General features: G+C 33.8%; 1 pseudogene; it reads right to left on the bottom strand.

Annotated features, from left to right (window-relative positions):
• Window positions 1-9028: 9028 nt before the first annotated feature.
• LOC143678951 (transcription and mRNA export factor ENY2 pseudogene) lies at window positions 9029-9496 on the bottom strand (annotated as a pseudogene).
• Between the last annotated feature and the right edge of the window lie 4797 nt (window positions 9497-14293).

The following is a 14293-nucleotide window of genomic DNA, read 5'->3' as shown; positions in this document are numbered from 1 at the left end:
AATGATTATGAGCTTTTCTTCTGAGAAGGTAGCTATGAAGGGAAGGTAGGAAGTGCTGAGATACTAGAGCAGTAATTCTCCACTTTTCCTATGATGACAGAGCAAAGTTGAAGTCTTATGATATAAATGGAGCTTGTGGGGAAAATATCAATCATGTTTTTTTTAATGTTATAAAATTTCATTAAGGAAAACAAAATGTAATTTATTACGGAAAGCACTGAGCATTGTATTTGTGTCAACCTTATCAACAAGATACTGCTTCAATAAACATATTTTAACATAAGATGCTTTTCTCAAATGGGTATTTCCTAATCAAGCAATTTTAATCATGAACTCAAAATTACTCTCGGTGCACTCACACATCTTACCGACTGGACCACAGAGCATTCTTCTTGACACCTGGCATGCAACTTTTCTAACAGCTCCATGGGCTCTTGTCTACATGAAGAATGCTATTCTCTGCAGCCGGACCCTAAAGTAAATTTCCAAGTGGTGTAGTATTTCTCCGATCACTTTCAGCATGATTTCTCTTAGATGTCATCTTGTCCACTAAATGAAATGTTGTTCTTCTGGGACACCTCTAATGAATCCCAACTGAAGACGTTAATTGTGGAGGTAATTTGCCCAAAAGATCCAAACCACTTCTCCCCTCTTTAAACCAAATACTGAGGGAATAAATATCTATAGTTATATCCATATCTTAATTGCAGCATACCAATTTAGATGTTCTTACAAAGAGAGGCAAAGGATTGGTGATTTTTTGTTTTGTTTTATATTAGGGAAATTTAAGAACATATGCAGGAAGTCATAAAATTCAGAGCAGATATGAAAGTATTAACCACTACTGGAATTAGATGAAAAGTATAAAGGATCACAGAATACAAAAATCAGTGTCTTTAAAAGGAGTAGAATATAAAGGAATTGAGGGTGGGCCATGGTGGCACAGCAGGCACGGTTCTCGCCTGCCATGCCGGAGACCCAGGTTCAAATTCCGGTGCCTGCCCATGCAAAAAAAAAAAGTAAAAGAAATTGAGATTGAAATTTTCAGGATGATAGGAGGACTTGGGGAGGACAAAAAAGATTATAATCTTATGTGCTCTTTTATACTAAGATATTAACATTCTGTCTTTAAACCTGAAGGATGCGTCGGTAACAGTGATTAAAAAATGTGACTGAAAGATGCCTTGTCCAAGGCACATGCCATTTTACATTCAGCCCTCTCAGAGTCCTGCCTGAGAAAAGGATGTGTTACACCAGTCTCCGAACTTGATGGGAAATAGTGCCCAGGTTTCACTCTTCATCATATGGAGACTCTGCTTTTCCAACAGTAGTGGAATTCCACTATAATTAAATTTCTAGAGCTCAAATTTCACACTCTTTTCTAGGTTTCCTATAAATGTTCTCCTGGGATATTGAAAGGTATTCTTTAAACACGGAATAGATGCAACAATAAGACAAATTTCGGGACAAGCACAGGCTTTACTCGAATGTGGAGTAAACCTGCATTGAGTGGAGTTATCCAACAGGCAGAAACATTTAAAACAAAGAACTCTCTAGGCAAAGGTGCTACATGAGCTCTTTAATGGACACTGGTCATTTCTGAACACTGACTCTTATAAGGCTGCCTAGCACAGGTGAAATTCAGTGTTCTGTAAAATGGAGCTATGAGTTTCTTCATGATTAACACACCCTATGGTATTCCCTTTAAGCCCATCTTGAAGTCTATGAAATCTTTCTCTAGCCCCAGGCAGAGAAAAGTGATGTGAATCAAGGATACTTTAAAATGGTTTCTGTTTAACACTTGAACTACAGCTTTGAAATTTGAAAACCAAAAATAATACGTGCCCTCTGGTATTCTCTGATAATTTTTGCTTAAGTTAATATATGGCTTATATTTATGACTGCCTCAAGGGATGAAATTTTAAAGTATATTAAATAAAATAAAAAGAAACCAATGAAACACTAAGAAAAAATTAGTTAAGTTTTAAAATATAATCTAACCACATAAATTTGAAGCTGGGGTGAAAAAATATATATTTGGAATTTGCTTTGACTTGGTATAATAGAAAAGGATTCTCCTGAGACGTTTGGTCATGACTAATTAATTCCAGTAAATAATGTAGAAGTCAGTAGCCTGAGGTGAAAAATTCTTTTTAGCAGACTCTATTAGTGTTGTTTTTTCCTATGTCTTTAAGACCACAATGGAAATGAACTAGTCATTGATTACCTGGTAGATAATCTACCCACTTAGCTCCTGGGTGCTCAAGTGACTAAATAGAACTAGAGCCAGATTGAAATCTGGGTTCTGGAAAGACAAGCTCATTCTTATAGGGATGACTCAACTGCAAGTGTACGAACCAAATATCGCCAACTTTAATTTGTACTGGCACAGAGCATTTACCAGAAGAAATACTAACAAAGCCAAGTACAACAAGGGAAATGCTACTAATGTATTTATGTTCATGAATCCAGGAATTTCTGAGCTTACCTTATTACTGAGCTTTGCAGTTATTTGTTCCAGTGCAAATCTTTACTGAAGAAAATTGGAGTTAGATTTTTCACTAACAGCTATCTTCCTATCTGTATTAGTTTCCTAGGGTTGCCATAACAAAGTACCACAAACCAGGTGGCTTAAAACAGCATAATATTACTCCACAGTGCTGGAGGCTACACATCAGAAAATCAAGATGCTGCCTCTGAGAGCTGCTGGTGGTAGCCAGCGATCCTTGGCATTCCATGACCTATTGTCGGCTGCATAACTACCGTCTGTCTGTTTTCACCTGGCCCTCTCTCTTCTATTTCTCTGGCTCCATGTCTCTTTTCTTCTTCTTAAAAAGACACTTGTCCTACTGGATTAAATGCCCACCCTACTCCAGTAGGACCACATCTTAACTCAAGTAAGTCTATTCGCAAAGACCCTATTTACAAATAGGATCACATTCTGGGGAGTTAGTATTTCAACACACTTTTAGGTGGACACAATTCAACCCTAAACACTGTCTAATACAGGCAACAGGTTCATGTTCCCTGAAAGTGTCAGGAAATAAACCTGAACTATATTAATGAATTTATTTGCGATAAAAGGGCAATCAAGGATGAGATTTGTGAAGAAAGATGTGAAAATATTGCAGCTGTTTTGATATTTCCCACAGCCAGTAAATTATAAAATAGAATAACCTTTAAGAAAGCATATAAGAAACAGCATATGTCTTTCTGTTTTTGGCCAGGAATTCAAGAAACGTACAGGCCAGATAATTATGTGACTCAGAATCGCAGACAAAGAAATAAACCAACCAAAAGAAATCTCTCTACTCCAACATAAACTTGGCAAAAGGAAAAAATTGAGTGTGAATAATTAATTAAACAGGAGCAGGTGATAAAAATAAGGTCCAGAAAATGGGAAAACTTTGATCTCTCTGCACTGTCAATACTTTACAGATGTGGCTATTGAGTCCTTGAAATTTGTCTAATTTGAAATGAAATATGCTTTAAGTATAAAAAGCATACTGGAATTCAAAAACAATACATTTTTAAATGTGACTATTTAAATTTATATGTAAGTATTTAAATTGAAAATATATATATACATATTTATGTGTCTTGCTCACATGTGTGGCTCATATTATGTTTCTTATATGGCACTATTCTAGATTTTTCTAAATACTAGGATGAGGTTATGAAATTGTATGTCTTGTGCTGAAAATCTCTAATAGAACTACCAACTGGGCTTTGACATGGTTAGTACAGACATGTTAATGCCAATCAGTTTCATCCTGGACTCAAATTGAAGCCAGTCAAGGACTAAATGGTCAGGAAGTGCTATGAGGTCTAATACTTCAAGATAAAACCACAATGTTCCATGGTAATGCCAGGTTTCTGGTATTCATTGTTAGACCAAACAGACCCCAGAACTGGAAAGAAGCTAGCTTACTGGGGTTCTAAAGGAGGTACATTGCTAGAGAAAACCCGAACTAGCCAAACGTATCCTTAATTTTTCACCACCGTGTAAAATAAACTTGAAGAAATAAAATCCCTGTTAGCAAACCTGGTGACAAACAAATTCACTGTCTGGAGAACATACTCTTCTACTGGACAAGAAGGTATTTTGTTTGTCTTGTTTTTGCCTTGTTTTTACTCTCCTTGCTCTTTTGATAGAAAATATGTGATGGACTGGTTTACTCTTTTCACTTTTTAAAAGATAGTTGCTATTACAAGTATTTAGTCTTCACTCTGCCGTTGTGTTAGGATGTGTTGGTTTGAGGATCTTAATACTTAACCTCAGAATGACAGATCATCAGAAACCACAGCTGCACGAAAAGAGAAATACTCTGTTGAAATTCAGACATCGTGTACTTAGAGCTTTATAAAAATTTTGCCTTCTTTTCATTGAGAAGAGATAAGAACAATTTCAATTATAAGTGGAATCATTATATTATATTGATGTAAACACTGTTTAAATTGAATATGAATGATACATGAAATATTATTATATACTTGGCAGTAAGAGAATAATTTAGGTGTAAATCATTATATAAAATAATTTATTTATATATATGCATATATATATATATATATATATATACATATTTTGTCTAAGCTAATTTTCACTTCTTCCTCTTCTAGTAATATCTTCTCTTTCCTTTGGAAGATTTTTATTATAATTCCTTTTGCTGGGAGTTTGATAAATTATGGTATTGCCTTCCTTCTCAGGCACAAGGCTGCACCCAAACCTGTTTTCTCCTTCATGCCTTTGTCACTCTAAATGAGAAGGGGCTTATTTTTAACAGCATATGTTTATATGGATACTTGTATGTAAATATTTTGAATTTGCTTTGCCTTATTATGTAGGAACTCAATAAATTATTTTGTAAAAAAGAAGGAAGGAAGGAAGGAAGGAAGGAAGGAAGGAAGGAAGGAAGGAAGGAAGGAAGGAAGGAAGGAAGGAAGGAAGGAAGGAAGGAAGGAAGGAAGAAACATTGCCTGAAGATGGCACTATGATAGAAAGTTTATGGATTAGTTTCTGTGGTTGAATGAATAATTCTCCCTTCTGGTACCATATAATCAGCAGAAAAAGGAGATCTTTCTGTTGGTTTTATTGAATAGATGGTAAACCCCTCCCTATCTTTCCAATTACTTACTCAGGTTTATTAAGTTATGTGACTCTATTTTTCTGTATATGATAAATCTGACTACAGGAGAAAAAATGTCATAGCTAATTTAAAGTTTGTTATGATGTATTTCTTAGACACACAATGATATTTTCTAGTGGATGTTTTATTTTTTTTGTTTAATACATTCACTACATAATTCTGTTATTATGTGGAATTTATAATGACAGGCTTTCAACATGTGAAAGTCATCTCATACTAAGTACCTGATCATACACGTTATCAATCTAAGGCCCTGTGGTGATTTACATTTTTGAACTTAATTTTCCAATTGAAATGGCAGCTGTGTCACAAAGTACTAGCAGATATTCCTTTGGTACAGAATAATGACAGCTATTTTCAAGTGCATTGTTCAACTGTATTGACTGTGGGAGTTGATTGTCAATCAGTTGATTTATTTCTCTTGCACTGCTGGATTGGAACTGTAATATGTAGCAAATTCATGCACACCAAAATTGATTGAATGAGAAATGTATGAGAAAGAATCATCATAAGATTTTTAAGTAGAAAGAAAACAGGAAAAATTAGCCTATCTGGAGATACAGTATTATTGGCCTTATAATGAAGATTTCTTTCCAGCTCTCAGTTGTCTTCATAGTTCTGTTTATGTTAGAAGAAATTAATGCAAAATAAGTCAAAAATACACATTATTATAATTATTCCAACCTATGTCAGAAATTGTGTATGCAAACACAAACAGTTTAAAATTTTACATTCATAATAATTAAAATATGTAGTATAAAAATAATACAAAAATACAATATAAAATAGTTATCAAAAACATATATACACTTTAAAATGCATTTTAATAAAAAATGTTACAATACAAAGCATGTACTTCAATTCACCATTACACAAGTTAGTCATTTTCAATATACTTTTGAAAAACTAACATCTGGCTAATACAAGAAAATGTGTGTTTTGTTTGTGTGTCACAGCAAAGCAAGTTAAATTAATGCAATACTCAGTGATATTGGAGAATATTCAAGAAAACATTTATTCAATTTTTCAAGTCTCTAAGGATCAAAGTTGTTGTGGCATTTTGGGTGGCTGCCATTGAATACAAAATTCACGTATAAGAGCACTAAACCCTCTTTTGATGCGCCAAGTCTTTAGAAGTCTGATGTTTAATTTCATGTTATTTAACAGCACATCTGTACCTCTGACTGATTTTATATTTTTCAGAAACTCTTGAAGATTAAATGAACTGACAGATGAAGTATTTAAAACAATACCTAGCGCAAAGTAGGTAGTCAAAATATGTTAATCATTAAGTGATTATAAACTTAAAGCCACTTGGCTTACTTTTTTGTTTGTTTTTGTATGCTATATGTGGGGGTCACATTTCATTCTGTTTTCATGTGAGTATCCCCTTATTACAGCTTAATGCAGCATCATTTGTTGAATTTTTTTTGTTTCACTGTTTTTTCATTTGTTTGGGAAGTGCATGGGCCAGGAATCGAACCCAGGTCGATGGCAGGTAAGAATTCTACCACTGAACTACCCTTGCACCTCCAAAGACATTACTCAATTCTTGAATCTCAATCTGAATTTGTTTATATTAGAGATTTGGTTATTAAAACACTCTGAAAGGAAACATGCTTATTTACATTCCACAAACTTGAACAGGCCAAGAATTTGCCTGCTTGCCTTGGGCAAAGGAGATTAATCTAGACCTAAGCATGATCAAGACAAAGCTGAGGCAAGTGATGTTTGACAACCATGTCGAATGACAGTGTCAGAGGAAAAGAAGATGAGCACAAGCTATAATAGATTTTTAAGGAAGGAACAGAACTGGTGATTGCATGTATTAGTTACAGGAATTCTAGGTACTGTAATAGATAAAAGTCTGAAGTCATAATAGTTTAATAAAATGGAAATCTAGTTATTTCTTACTTAAATTCTAATCAGTTTCAGTTTATACTATATTTGTTAATATCTGCATTGAAAATGTGGAAGAGAGAGTGTATCACTGCTTGGGCTTTGTTCATGTCTCTGGCCTGCACAGAATGTATGTCAGGTATGCCTGCATCCATTGAATTAGATCTATTTTACCTGACAACCTGCAAGGGAGGCCTAGAGATGTTGACTAGCTGCATGCTCATGAAAAGAGGAAAATGCATTCATTTTAAAGTTAGTCAATGTTAGCCAAAAGAACTCCAGGAGGTACTTATATCAGAATTAATCCAGAGATGCTACCATCATTCTTGATGGTTCCAATACTTTTGAACATATCTACAAAACAAAGAATAAAATGCTCAACCTATGGGTAGATAGGTATGATGAGATAAAAGTTTATTTAGGTAGGTCCCTGAACAAGTGGGGATTCTATAAGTTAGGAAACAAATCCACAAACTATTCCTGTGGACTAAGAAAATAAAAAAGAAGTACATAGATTTTGAGCCTAAAGGCAAGTGGTTCTCAAGGCTCATCTCAAATGGGTTGGCTAAATGACTTTAGTCAATAATGTCAATTCCATATTCCACTAACTGGTAGGTTCTTTGATTATAGCTAATCAGTGACTAGTCAGGGATAATGGGAAATCTGGAAACAACTTATTACATGAAACTGATCAGCAGCAGATGTTATTCAGTGACAAAATGATACCGAATTCTGCTTACTCAAATATGCTTTCATTTATTAAGTTAGGTCAGTGTACCAGCAAGAGACAGAGAAAGACAGAGAGACTATTTCTAGATCAGTTTTAGGTTTACAGAACAATCACTCAGAATTCCCATAAACAATCTCTGCACTCCCACCCCATACACAATTTATCCTGTTGTTTAACATCTTGCATTAATATGGTACATTTGCTACAACTGATGAATCGATGTTGATACATTATCATTAACTAAAATGGTATCGCTCTTAGTGTGGTACAGTTTTACAGATTCTGATAAATGTATAATGTCATGTATTCACCATTATAGCATCATACAGAAGAGTTACACTGCCCTAGAAATGCTTTGTGTTCCATCGATTCATCTCTTTACCACTTCTCCCTAATCCCAGGCAACCACTGATTTTTTCACACTTTCTATAGTTGTGCTTTTTGCATAGTATTATATTGCTGGAATGATATAGTATTTATCCTTTTCAGACTAACTTCTTTTCTCTTAGCAATATGCATATGTTTCTTCCATGTCTTTTCATGTCTAGATAGCTCATATTTTTTTACTTCTTAATAATATTCTGTTGTATGGATGTACTACAGTTTGTTTATCCATTCACTATTGAAGGGCATTCCAGATTTTGGCAGTTATGAATAAACCTGCTATAAACATTTGTATGCACATTTTTGCGGGGACAAATGTTTTCAACTCATTTAGGATTAAATTAGGAGTGCAATTGTTGCATCATGTGGTATACTTATGTTTAGATTTGCAAGAAATCGCCAAACTGTCTTCCAGAATGCTTATAGCATTTTGTGTTTTCACCAGCAATGATGAGCATTCCTGTTACTTCACATCCTCACCAGCATTGGGTGTTATCAATTGTTTGGATGTCAGCCATTATAATAGCTTTGTAGTAGTATCTCATTATTGTTCTAATTTGCAATATTCTAATAGCAAATGATGTTGAGTCACTTTTCATATGCTTACTTACAATCTATATGTCTTCTTTTGTGAATTGTCTGTTCAGATCTTTTGTCTATCTTTTAATTATGTTGTTTGTGTTCCTATTGTTATATTTTAAATGTTTTTTTTTAATTTGAATACAAATACTTTGTTGTATATATATTTTCTCCCCATATGTGGCTTGTTTTCTCATTTATTAACATTGTCTCTCAAATAAAAGAATATTTTTACTTTTTTTTTTTTTTTGCTGAAAACTGTATACCATCATACAAAAAAGGAGTTTATTTTGGGAAATCAATTTCTAATTTATGGGAAGTTTCACTTTCAGAAATAAAACCACAGAACAACATAATCTAATTTGATCTTAAAGGCTGGCATGCTGAGCAAGGAATGTTCTTATTCTTTGTAGGAGTTCCTTCTTTACACTGTCAGGTACCAGAGCTCTGCCTTTTGGAGTGATTTCAGCCACCGAGTCATCAACAGTAACGTGTTCTAGTCCTTTGTCTTTAATTACCTCTGTACAGTGTGCCTTCAACTGATCCTTCCAGCCACATTCAATTAACTTAGCTCTCAGCAACTCTTTGAGGCGTTCTCTTTCTCCAGTTTCTATCAACTTTTGGTTAATCGCTGCTCTCATCTGCGCATCTTCGTTCATCTTGCTAACCACACTCTTCGGCTGCCCGGACTTAGACCCTCAGTAGCTTGGGCATCTAAGCACACAGAAAGCTAGAACACGCAATTCCGGGGCGGAGCCTCTATTTTTACTTTTGATGAAGGCCAAGTTACCAATATACTCTTTCACAGATCGTGCTTTTGTCGTTATATATACAAAGTCATCACGAAATGTAAGGCCACCTAGGATTCCTCCCATGTTGTCTTGAGAAGTTGTATGCTTTTTCATTTTACACAACATCCATGATTCATTTAAAGCTAATAATGTGGAAGGTGTAAAGTCTGTGTCTAGATTCGTTTTTTGCATTTCGATGTTCCAATAGTATTTTTTGAAAAGCCTATCCTTTCTGAGTTGAATTGCCTTTGTTTTTTGTCAACCATTTCCTGACTATATTCATGGAAAATAGTTCTGGGCTCTCTATTCTATTCCATTGTCCATTTGTCTACTCTTACACTATTACTACACTGTCTTGATCATTATAGCTTTATAGTAAATCTTGAATTTGGATATGTGTTAGTCCTCTGACTTTGATGTTCTTGAGCATTCTGTGGACTATTCTGGGCATTTTATTTTCCTTACAAGCTTTTAAATAACTTAATAATATTGAGTCTTCCTATCCAGGAACATGGGATTTCTCTCCATTTATTTAGATACTCTTTGATTTATTTCATCAAAGTTTTATAGTTTTCCTCATGCATAATCTTGCACATATCTTGTTATATTTATACTTATGCATTTGTCTTTTTTGGTGTTATTAAACATGATATTGTATTTTCAATTTCAAAATCTGATTGTTCATTGCATTTATATAGGAAAAATTGATTTTTTATATTAACTTTGTATCCTACAACCTTGCTATAATCACTTACTAGTTCCAGTAAATTTTTTGTCAATCTTTTGCATTTTCTACATAGACAATCACATCATCCGAGTACAAAGAAATTTTATTTCTATATTCCTAATTTGTATACCTGTTATTTCCTTTTCTTGTCTTTCTGAATTAGCTAAGAGTTGCAATATGGTGTTGAACAGGAGTGTTGAGAAGGAATGTCTTTACCTTGTTCTTGGTCTAAGGGGGAAAGTTTCTAGTTTTCGCCTTTGAGTATGATGTTAAGTTGTTTTTTTAAATAGATGTCTTATGTCAGTTGAAGGAAATATCACTAAATTCCCAGTGTGTTGAGAGTTTTTATCATGAATTGATGTTTTAGCAAATGCTTTTTCTACATTTATCAATATGATTATATAATTTTTCTTTTTTAACCTGTTGATGTGATGAACTACATTCATAGATTTTCAAATGTTGAACCGGGGCGGGACATGGTGGCTCAGTAACAAGAACGCTTGCCTGCCATGCCAGAGGACCCAGGTTCAATTCCCGGTGCCTGCCCATGTAAAATAAATAAATAAATAAATAAATAAAAATGTTGAACCAGCTTTACATACCTGGAATAAATCCCAGGTTGTTATCATGTATAATTGTTTTTAAATTTTACATTAGAATACAATGATTATGTTTGAAAACTTACTATTGTTAATTTATAAGACATTTAATTTGAAAACTTTGTTGGAAATTTTTCTTTAATGATATCTTTTAAGTTTTATAATTTTCATAGGAGATTTAAAAGCATGCATTTGTTCTGGAGTTTCTATTTGATGAATTTAAACTAAAAATTGTAAGTTTAGGGAATTAGCATTGCTATAAGAATGAAGATATTTGTGTTTATTATGAAAAAATAGATGGCATTTTAAAATATTGCAGAGAACCTTTCAAAGAATTTGTAATATCTAATGGGTGGGGCACACTTGTCGTAGATCTATTTGAGGCTTACTTTATCAATTATGTAGGAGATATTTTGTCCATTTGCTTTGTAGGGACTATCTTATATGGGTTGTTCCATCTGTTATGGGGTCAGAAATACTGTCTGGACACATACATATCATCAGGAACAAATGTAGAGGAACACTAGAATAACAAATTTTGCTATTAGATGCAATTAAATACACAACCTACATAGGATTTACTTCAACCTTTCTGTTTCTCAATATAACCTATAATTGACATTAAAAAGTTGGTCCACTGAGGTAGTACAATAGGAAATACAGTTTGGCAAATTGGCCAAGAAATGTAATAGTAATTATTTTATTATATTTTATTATAATAAGTGCTGGAGTTATGGATTTGTATTTTAAAAAAATAAGCATTCCTGCCCAAGAAGTAACTTACCATCTGGAAGAAAAATGCATTAATCATGGTCAATATAATAATGAGAAATGCAAATAGCTATCAAATAATAATCAAAAGGATGACAGCAATCTGAAGTTTCAGGGAAAGTATTCAAGAGGAAGAAACATTTCAGGTGAGCCATAAGGGTTTCATTAGGCAAGGGAATAGAGAAAATGCAAAAGTAGCATTCTAAAGACCTGAGAGCAAGAGAGTGCATAATTTTCAAAATAAATAAATAAATAAATAAATAAATGGAGGTCCATATTTCTGAAGTTAAAACAGCAAGAGAGAGTGCACAAGTGGTTCAGAATTCCCGCTTTCCCTGTAAGAGACCCAGGTTCAATTTCCGGACCATGCACTCCACCCCCCCCCCCCAAATAAAAACAGCAAGAGAGATAGTGGATACAGTTAAGACTGGGCATAAACAAAGGAGGAAAAATCGTATGGTATATTATGTTTCGTGTTTAAAAATTGTGAACCCTTTCTTAAGGAAAAGTGATGTAATATTTGTACTTACATAAAACTGCTAAATGATTCATTTTGAATTTTAAAATTATAACTCTTTAGTTTCCACATAAAATTTGTTAACATTGATGAAGAATTGACTGGAAAAACCAAAAAGAATCTTACCTATTTGGGAAAAATTTTGATGATGTAGATTGCTATAGTAGCAATGGGAATAGTGAAAATGAGAGACACTAAAAAAAAAGATGTGGGGTGCATGGGTGCAGTGATAGAATGCTTGCCTTCCATGTGGGAGACCCCAGTTCAATTCCCAGACCACGCACCAAAAAAGTAAAAAAAAGAAATAGATGTGGAGTACAATTGAACATATTTAGAGAAGGATTAGATAACTAAATTTAGAAAAAAAAGGCTGCTTATTTTTTTTTTCCTTTTGGCATAAATATGACTAGTGTACTGTGTGTTGAGATAGGAAGACTAACAAGCAAATTTAGGAAACAGATGATTATATAATCTATGAATGTGGTGAATAAGAGCTATCCAATTTACAATGTCTAATGAAAAGTCAGATGCGTAAGTCTAGAGGTCAGAAGACTGATCAACAGTAGATGGCAACTGGAGGCATGAGAAGGGAAGAGAAACGCAACAGGTTACTGAGGAACTTCAACAAATAATGGTTGTATAAGGAGTAGTAGGAAGCAGAGGAAATTAAAGGACATGAGCCTAAGACTATGAGGGAATTCAGGAAATTTTATTCTTATCTTATCTAATGAAATTCACTTAAGAGAGAAGTAAGAAAGAATGAAGGCAGATATTGTAGCTAGTTCACTTGGTGGTAGGAAGATAAAGGAGTTCTCTATTCTAACGCCTTCTCCCTGTCCTTTTTTTTTTTTATTTCGTACCGGGAATTCAGCGGTATTTCTTTAATTTTAAATGAACGAGGATATCATCAGTTCAAAGTGGAGGAAAAATAGGAATTTCAGATGTGTGAAAAGAATAGAGAAGAATAAAAATAGAATAAGGAAAAACAGTGTATTGATCTAGGTTTGAGGTTTTGCTTTGTATAGCTAGTAAGAGGATAACAGGCAAGTGAAATTTAGTGGATCTTCAAAAGAATGCATTCAACTTTATCATGGATTCTAACTTTAATGATATCAGGGTTTCCTCATGAACTGGAAAAATGTACTATGTGTCAAAGTCAAGTAGTCATGGGATTAGTTGAACCTGGAAGCTGGATGAATAGAATGTTTTCAGGGAGTGTGATTTCTGACTTTGATATATCAGAGCTTGAACAGTTTTGATGGGTGGTAAATTTGAGGGTATCATCAAGAGAATGATAATTGATAAAGATCGAAGAAAAGGATCTTTGAATCTAATCACAGAATCTGTGATTAGAGATCTGAGAGGACAAGTTGTTAAATGGGTGGCCAGCATGGATATTGAATTCCCCTAGCCTGAAGGTAAAAACTACATCACAGAGAGAGACAGTGAATCAAGGACCAGACTTCAATGAATGAAAAGATTGGTTTGGTAAAATAACTGAATATAGGATTGAGGATAGATCGGATGAACTAAAAGAAAGAGAAAATTTGAAATTGAGACGATTATTGTCTGGAATAGAGCTGATGAATAAAAAGGATACTTCCCTTCAAATAGGAGATCAGCAAGAATAGATTTTCTACATCGAAGAGAACTTGAGTATGTTGTAGCCTCAAGGTGGACCAGGATTCTTAAGGCATGAAAATATGGAGAATGTTCAGTGAATAGGTTCACGTATAAGAAACTTTTTATTTTTATAATTGAGTGGCAGTTTTGGTATTCATAATGGAAGGAGCTGAAAGTGACACCAGAATTTCAGTTTCATGCAAAATAAATGAAGGGAAGAACTTCCTGAAGAGGATTTCTAGTTTAGAATTTACTAAGAAAAGGCCGAGATTTAGTGAATTCTTACATTTTGTAGAATAGTAGGCTTTATAGCCATTATTGAAAGAATGGAAATTATTCCTTTTTGTAAACAAAAATGTTGTGTTTCTATTTTTAGACTACGTCCATTTTTAATGCAATATATTCTCACATCTACAAGTCTCAGACATCCTAACATATGGAGAGCATGTATAAAATACCATGCAAGGAGAGTCATAATAGGAAAGAACAAGTGAGGCTTATAATATTTATTCTACAGAAAGAT

The sequence above is a fragment of the Tamandua tetradactyla genome, chromosome 4 (genome assembly GCF_023851605.1).
Source record: "Tamandua tetradactyla isolate mTamTet1 chromosome 4, mTamTet1.pri, whole genome shotgun sequence".
Classification (NCBI taxonomy): Eukaryota; Metazoa; Chordata; class Mammalia; order Pilosa; family Myrmecophagidae; genus Tamandua; species Tamandua tetradactyla.
The sequence above is the reverse complement of the archived record's forward strand: the minus strand, read 5'-3'. Positions and strand labels throughout refer to the sequence as shown.